The sequence below is a fragment of the Micromesistius poutassou genome (assembly GCF_964030765.1).
Source record: "Micromesistius poutassou genome assembly, contig: SCAFFOLD_2293, whole genome shotgun sequence".
Classification (NCBI taxonomy): Eukaryota; Metazoa; Chordata; class Actinopteri; order Gadiformes; family Gadidae; genus Micromesistius; species Micromesistius poutassou.
The window spans coordinates 107,251-115,000 of record NW_028178318.1 but is presented as its reverse complement, the minus strand read 5'-3'; the positions used below and the strand labels follow the sequence as shown (position 1 = coordinate 115,000).

Sequence of the window (7,750 nt, the reverse complement as noted above, 5' to 3'; positions counted from 1 at the left end):
CGATCCTCCCACCCACACCTCCTCTCCGCTCCTCCCTGCCCGATCCTCCCACCCACACCTCCTCTCCGCACCTCCCACCCCACGCCTCCTCTCTGCTCCTCCCACCCCACGCCTCCTCTCCGCTCCTCCCACCCCACTCCTCCTCTCCGCACCTCCCTCCCCGCTCCTCCCTGCACGCTCCTCCCTCCCCGCTCCTCCCTCCCTGCTCCTCCCTGCCGGCGCTCTTCCTGGCCGGTGTACATCCAACGCTGGCCCGGCGACATAGGGCCTCTATCGCGTGTCACTGCCCGGCACCGCGCTCCAGTTCAGACCACCACCACCCCCCCTCTCTCCACTACCCCCCCCCTCTCTCCACCACCACCCCCTCTCTCCACCTCCACCCCCTCTCTCCACCACCCCCTCTCTCCACCACCCCCCCTCTCTCCCCCACAACCCCCTCTCTCTGCAAACATCCCCCCCCTGCCCCGCGGGTGGCCACCGGTGTAGCCGACTTCACAAGAAGAAACAAAACGGAAAGATAAAGAAGTAGAAAGAGAAGAGGGTTGAATGTATAAATATGGATGCAATATGAGTTCCCATGCGTTTCAGTTCTTTCCATTTTGTTGGCGAGTTTAAACACAACAAGAAAAGAGAAACAACGTTATAACGCAAGAATGTGATTTGCAGTTCTTGAATCTGTTTTTTTGTTTTCAGGTCCGTCAGAGAGCCGTGCAGAGGACTTATGGTTAAAACATTTTCCGGCAAAATTATTATGGCGCCATGCATCAAGAAAGACTGAGTAATGTGCTGTCAGTGGCACCAATTAGACTGCATCTACCCACTCTCAGGCTCTCAAAACAGCTCCAAGGTTCCCATTTGTTCCGGAAAAGAAAGGAAAATGTGCATGTGTCTGTTTTTTTCAGACACTCCTGCATCAATATAATAATTTGTGATGTTAAAGTGCTGCAAAAAAACTACAACTCTTGCTCCAAGACGTAGAGGTTCTGAGAGTGTATACACCCATGAATTATCGAGTCACTGTTCTTTGTTGCGCTGGATTGTCCATCGACTGAACAAATGTATATTTCAGTCTACTCGTGCCTGTTGGAGGTGAGGTTTCAAAGCTTTTGAAGAAAAAAGGGAAAGAAAGGAAAGCATTGTGTATGCCTATTCACTGGTGTCCAGATATTGATCCTCGAGATCCATCTTGGTGATACCGCGAAGAGTTTGTAAACTACCTTTCATGAGTCAATATAGTTATAATAAAAAATAACAATTATTGTAGTTGGAGTTAACCTACCCATCTTATTAATGTGTGTGTCATTCCTTCCACCATGTGACTGGTGGTTAAACGGGTCATTGAGCAATTTGTAAATCGTTGAAACATAGAAAAGATTTGAATGTAATTCTCTGCTGCAGGCGAGCGCCTGCTGCAGTCTGCCATGTTCACACCGTCTTGATTCACCAAGTTGAACCAGACTTGGCAACAAGCAGGGGGCTATCTATTATTGGTCTGACAGCTACAGCGCAAGTACTCACACATACACAGGGAGACGCACGCATGCACGCACACACACACACGCAAAGGGAACCAAACAGGAGGACAAAAACTGCTTGTGTGACCTGCAGAGGAAGACTAGCAGAGCAACCATAGAAATCACTGATCTTTAACTGCTGCTTGACACACACACATACATACACTCTCACACACACACACACACACACACACACACACACACACACACACACACACACACACACACACACACACACACACACACACACACATACACATATGCACACACCCACACTGACAAACACATACACACACACACATGCACAAAGACACACACAACCATCCATACAGAAAAACACACACACACATGCACACCCACCCACAGAGACAAACACACACACACACAGGCATGCATGCACACAAGCACACACCCACCCACGCAGACAAACACACACACACACACACACACACACACACACACACAAACACACACACACACACACACACACAGATGCACACCCACCCACCCACACAGACAAACACACACACACACACACACATACGCACACAAAAACGTACACATACCCACACACACACACAGACAAATACACACACACACACACACACACACACACAAATATACATGCACCCACACACACACACACACACACACACACACACACACACACACACACACACACACAAACACAGGAAAGCACTAGTGAAAGAAGTGAAGGTGAAGGTGAGGTGTCCTCTCCCTGGGTCTAGCGCCGGACAGGTCTGAGGCCCGCATCAGGGGACAGGCGGGGCCCGTCTGCACACCACTGGGTCCTGTCTCTCGCCAGCCGAGTCCCACCCCCGGATGCTGGACCGCACACAGCGGCCTGCACACTGACAATGTCAACGCCAAGGACGCAGTGTGTCCTCGCTAAAGGGCATCCTTAGGGTTTGTTATTAATAGCCACCCACTTGCCACACTTTTGAGTCGTGGGGGTTGAAAAGTTAGTTTCTTTGAGCCAGCTTACGCTTAACAAGCCTGCGCTGTATTGATGGCTTTAGTTAGCAGCAGGTCATTTTGGTTTTGATGCTCTAAGCTAGCTAGCAAGAATTAGTGACGGACGGATGGCGGGTCGATACTGGATTACCTTCAACGCACAATGGATAGCAATGACCTGCCATTTTTCGGGTTCAAAACATTTTGATGCTTCTCAATTGGGCAAAACTTTCAATGTGTGAATAATGAAGAAGAAATAAGAAAAATAGACCAAAATGTCATGACTTTCTTTAAAGACAAAATGTCAGCAAAAACTTTTTTTATTTTTCAGCAGAGGTGCCTCAGAATAATAATAATAATAATTCCAAATGGCACAAATGGCAGTAAATCCATCTCAAAACGGCATAGGCCTTGGAAATAATAATTCATGGAAACATCAAAACTTACTAAGAGAGTTGAAGTGGAAAACTTATCTTAGTGCAATAAAATCAGTTCTATATGCTGTCAAGTTACCACTACCTTTTGTAATATCTGCACCACCACAGTTAATACAAATTAGTGATCGACTGATATATCGGCTGGCCGATATTATCAGCCGATATTTGCATTTTTTACATGTATCGGCATCGGACGATTTTTATCGCAGATTTTATTTTATTTTTTTATTTTATTTTTTCCCCGGAATGAATTACAGACAGTTCAGTAAATGTTCCTTTTTTAAATTGAGATTTGTTATCATCATTGTGTCATTTTTATGATGTAACTTGAGGGAGCAAAAGTAGTATAGGCTCCAAATATTGGCTCAAGAAAATCGGTATCGGCATATCGGTCATTGGCTAAGGCTGATGGAAAAAAATCGGTATCGTATCGGCCCTAAAAAAATCCATATCGGTCGATCCCTAATACAAATACAACAAGCTATCCAAATACATTATTGAAGCTAAAAGTAAAATATGACACATTATCACTTGCTGATCAGGCCACAACACATTCTGGTCTCACAGGTTGGAAGGATGTTGGACGGCCCCCATTAAACCTGGTCCTGGGCATGGCATGGAGAAGGTGTAATTACCAACAATAGCAATCCATTACTTTAAAACACCCTTCCTCCCGCCGCCAGGATGAATTACCTGCGATTACCAGGGACTGAACATTTAAAAGACTCCACGAAGGACAATCTGACGGCCAAACGTGCCCTACAGGCACGCAAGCTGCAGACACACACACACATCTGCACGCACGTGCTCACCCACACACACAGACATGCGCACATGCCCGTCGATTGATCAATAGAGTGGGGCTTTGCATTGGAAACACAACAGGACATGCTGTTCGTCTGTCCTTACAACGGTGTTTGGAGTTAAAGCCAACATGTATCTACTCAGTTCGGTTCCAAACTAACAAGGTAAAAGAATACATGTCGGATAATGACTTCCACTAACCACTAGCGTGTTTACCACCAACTTGTTAAGCTCACACATGCTAGCTACGTAGCGGCCCAGGTACGCAGGTAGCATAGGACCTGTGGTCCTATGCTATATGACATTCCCTCTCTCTTTCAACCCACTGTCCTCTCTCTTTCCACTCTCCTGTCCATAATGGAATGAAATATATATCAAAATGATAACATTTGTCTCTATCATGATAAAAACCGCTCATTTGGACAATCAGCTGATAGACAGAAAGATATGGCTTTACGATGGAGAAAGGTTCAAAAGAGGAGATCTGGGGATGTATCCAACGCAGCCCCCTCTGTAGGCCTTGTGGTCGCCCAGCAACACGTGTGAGGCCTCCGTGTGGATGTGGGTCAGTACCGCCTGCCCAGACGGCCCCCGGGTCGGGGCACCTGATACACGGCCAGCTATGTCAACCAGCCCCCCCAGCTCTCTGCTCGTAAATAAAAACGTCAACCAATCAGATTGTTGGACAGGGGACGGGAAACATGATACTGAGGGAGGGGGGGGGAAGAGAGAGAGAGAGAGAGAGAGAGAGAGAGACACTGGGTGAAAAGTGGGATTTCCGTCCCGTTGCACGCCCGGAAATTCCTGCAAACCAGACCAATTTTCGGCAGTAAACGACAATTTCCACGTCGCGTCACTTCACGTTTCCGACGGACGCATATCGTCGTATACGGACTCTCTCGCGGAGGCATTCATATGCTAATCTCGCGGATTAGCATATGGATAGCAGCGAAACCGCGCTAGCCAGACGGATTCTCACCCAGGATTGGATGTAAACAAAACGGAAAATCATTTGTGATTGGCTGGCACCCTGGGTCGTTCTTTGCCCTGCCTGAAATTCTTCCCCAGCATTGGATGAAAAGCCTAGTTTTTAAACAGGAAACTCATTCGTGATTGGTTGACAGACATGTCACTCTAGGTCAGCCTGGGTCATTGTACATTTAAACCACACCCCCAACCCACATAAATGTAACCAGCCCCGCTCCTCCTATATCCAATAATATTAATATTAATAATTAATAAATATTTAAATTAATAATTATAATTGTAATTATGTTGTATATTATGACCATCAAGGACATGAATAAATTTACCAGGAGGAAAGGAAAATTTGCCAGGAACATGTTTATTCATAGAAAGATATAACCTTCATCCCTAGGGGAAATTCAGGGTCCAAGTAGCTTAGAGACAGATACATAACATACACATACAACAAGCAGGATTGCAGAAAGGAAATTTCTGGAATACAATCAACAAATAAGAATAAATATACTATACACTAGACAATAAGGATTAAGAAACTAAGAGAAATATACTAAGTAACAGACAAACAAGTTCCACATTAATGTGCTGAGGCAGTATGATAATGGTGACAGGGCAGGGACTAACCCTGTGGTACAGGAGATCTGGTATGATTTGTTGAGGTGCAAATAAGTAAGGCAAGACAGTGCAATTTTAAGTCAGTAGACCAGCATTAAATACTAAAAACGGGTAGCAGCACAGAGATGTATTGTAAACCAGTGTGTGTTAAGGTGCAAAAGGTAAGGCAAGACAGTGCAAGTATGAGTTAGGAGACCAGCATTTGATATTAAATATGGGCTAACTAGAGTAGTTATGTTTACCTATTAGGGGAGGCCTGTGGCAACGTAGCGATGGATTGAAGATATCGACAATAGATAAATAAATATGGCCAATAAAGTGCACAATGTACAATGTAAACATTGGAAGAAAAAATAACAGTCAATAACATGCAATACTAGAGTTTAAAGTGAATTTAGTCCAGGCTGTTGGAGGGAGGGAGAGGCATTGCATGAGGGCTAACATAGCCAGTAGACATTGTAATTAGTGAGGTAAAAAAACTGCAATTTTGCACAGAGCTCGGTGAGCTCCTTGCTGCGGTAGGACGGAGTCCGTACTATCCATCCCGACACCCCGCCAACGATGCCATCTTCCTCTTCCGACATCATATCTATGGTGGCGCTCTCCCAAAGGTCTCTCTCATCCTCAGCTAAAACACTGTCTTGCTTCCAGCAGCTGTAAAACAATAAAATAAAGACAATCAGTACTGCACGATGCAATGCGTATGGACAAAACACATCTATTAATGCACCTGAGAAATACTCATTCAGGGTAGAAAAAAACAATGATGGTGCAATGTAATGGTTAACTCATAGCTATAGCAACAGCAACACCTTCTAGTCTATATTGTGATGTGGTATTGACACATCACTAACTGTTGAAAGTTACCAGCCACTGGCTGGTAGCTTATTTATTGTACTGTCCAATTCAGCATTTGGCCGGTGCTAATTTTAAACCCTGCTCACATTAACCAAAAACAGATCTTATCTAGTCTTACCCTCTTACTTCTCGATCGACTCCGAGCTGAATTCTTTACAGCTTCCGCATGTACTGCAAGGTCTGGTTGCCTGTATCTGCAAGTCCTGCGTACCGTCTCATAATGTCTTGCAGGCAGCTGGGAAACAATTAAATGAGTGGAATGAATAGAAAAAAAACCTTAAGTCACAGTAAAAATTGAACAAGGAAGGAGAAAACAGTTCTGCAGTAAGTTACTTACACAATGTCGTCAGAATCAGCATGTTGTAAATCTGAACATGCAGACAACGCTCTGAGCAAATGTGTAGTCACAGACTCGTTATGAGGAGAGGACAGTCTGCGAAAACAAAATTAACGGTTAAGGTCGGCATCTGAATAAAATACTCCTGACTAATCACTCATACGGCACATATATCGCTTATCTTAACCCATCTACAAGGCTAGGGTGTAATAAGGTTCTTAACATTTTAAACGAGGAAATGGCAACATACAATGGCGCCGCAATTTTTAATTCAAGACCCATCCGATAAGTCTATCGATGAAAGTGAATCTCAAAATCAACGTATTCAGGATCAGATGCGTACTCCACCATTTTAGCCAACTCCCATCATCTTTCCCCATGTAGGACAAGCGCACTGTCCGCCCTCCGTCCACAAACATTCCAAACATTCTGGCGCCATGTTAAAGCGACCTCCTGCTGAGCTCGGAACGCTACGGTCAGGATAGGCCACGACTTTACCGTAGACTATGGTCATTTTTAAAATATCTAAATCCGATTTACCACCGGAATTCCCCTTTCACGTATCTAGATGAGTACAGCAGAATGAAAGCATTATTGTTTAAATCTTACCCTTGCTCTGGGTCGTAGGGCATATGATTTGTCTCGGCGTTATGAAGTCGACGCACAGCTGCCTGTAAATCACAAGACCAAAACAAACAATTTAATAAAGCAACTTACACTGGTTCTGCTCATGGGTTATTTTACAAGGCTACTTTTAGCTGTTTGGGCTAGGCAGGCTACTTAAACGCTTTACTTTAAGGCTACTTTTAGCAGAGCTAGCTAGGTAGCTAGCAATCACTGAACATAATCTTACCGCGATCTTCGGACGGTGTACCCGCCTTCTCTTCTTAGAGTTAGCGGTAGTGCTGGAGTCTTCCGTACAGACTCTTTTCTCCAAAATGCTGCCATCCGATCCTCCATGGACTGCATCCTTGATTGCGTTATTTTTAATTCAGCAGACATCTGTTGAAAGCCGTCATTGAGCTGCCGAGACAGGCCCGAGATTGCGTTCAACAGCCGCTTCTCTGTGTTCTGCGGACTGGCGGTAGCACTACGGGTTCGCGTCGACGGTTCGCATGCTGAGGAGTTCCAGGAGATAATCCGTAAAAAAGACGGCGACTAGTCATAATAGCAGCTAGAGGTCAAAACCACATGAAACGTGAGAGTACAAGAACTCGTTTTAAAAG

At 45.0% G+C, this 7,750-nt stretch overlaps 1 long non-coding RNA gene across 1 annotated transcript; it reads right to left on the bottom strand.

Annotated features, from left to right (window-relative positions):
- Positions 1–5,059: 5,059 nt before the first annotated feature.
- LOC311374623 lies at positions 5,060–7,220 on the bottom strand. Its single transcript, XR_014643082.1, has 3 exons — positions 7,134–7,220; positions 6,525–6,620; positions 5,060–6,422 (listed from the first exon to the last, which is right to left on the bottom strand). It is a non-coding gene; the product is annotated as an uncharacterized lncRNA (long non-coding RNA).
- Between the last annotated feature and the right edge of the window lie 530 nt (positions 7,221–7,750).